The sequence below is a fragment of the Monodelphis domestica genome, chromosome 2 (genome assembly GCF_027887165.1).
Source record: "Monodelphis domestica isolate mMonDom1 chromosome 2, mMonDom1.pri, whole genome shotgun sequence".
In the NCBI taxonomy this organism is placed as follows: domain Eukaryota; kingdom Metazoa; phylum Chordata; class Mammalia; order Didelphimorphia; family Didelphidae; genus Monodelphis; species Monodelphis domestica.
In genome coordinates this window covers 181,322,079-181,322,992 of record NC_077228.1, presented here as the reverse complement: position 1 = coordinate 181,322,992, position 914 = coordinate 181,322,079, and positions in this window count along the sequence as shown.

The window sequence follows — 914 nt, the reverse complement described above, 5'->3', positions numbered from 1 at the left end:
TTAAGTACCTACTATGTGCAGGCATGTATGGGGCATTTGGAGAGGACTAGCATCTCTGGTGTTAGAGCTTGCTGAGCCCTTTTCAGAGCTGCTCATGCACCTTTGGTGCCTACCTTTCACACAACTCTCACCTGTGGCTCCAAGGTACTGAAGCGGGTGCTGAGGCCACACTTCAGAAAAACCATCTCCACACACTGGCTAAACGGAGCTGATGGTAACTGGCAGGGGGATTTCTATCCCAAGCGTATGAAGATTTCCCTCGTGGAATAGATGGATAAGAACAATTTGTTCCAAGGGCTACGAAGGCAGCTGAAGCAGGCACTGTGGAGTGTTTAGAGTTTGGTCAGACATTGAATATGCCAATGCCATCCACTGCATCCCAGGCTGTTGCCAGGCATTCTGACTTTTGTCTTGCCACTGGGCTTTGATGACTGGGAGAGTGAGTGAAGCCCATGACTTCATGCCTCACTTCAATCCAATTCACACTCATGTCAAGATATCAGCCCTTGTCATTTGTCATTTTTCCCCTTCAAAATCAAAGGACAAATAACAACTATGTGCCAGACAATGTGCTAAGTGTTGGGGATACAATTAATAAAAAGAAAGACTGTCCCTGCCCTCAAGGAGCTTACAATCTAAAAGGGGAAAGAACACCCAAATGGAGGCATGAAAGGAGAATAGAATACCAGGGGCTATCCAGCCTGGTGGCAGCTTGTTCCTTGGAGCTGAAATCAGGCAGGTCAGAAGAAGTGACGTTGAGAAACATATTGAGGTTTTTCCTTTTCCCATCGCCATGCTCTGGTCTGGCTCTTCTCTGCCAGATTCTTTTAGGTGCTCAGAGCCTCTCTCCTAAGGGCTCTGGTAGGGTTGATGAAGGTAACTTAGGTTGTATTGTGGGGGATTTCATTTCAGGG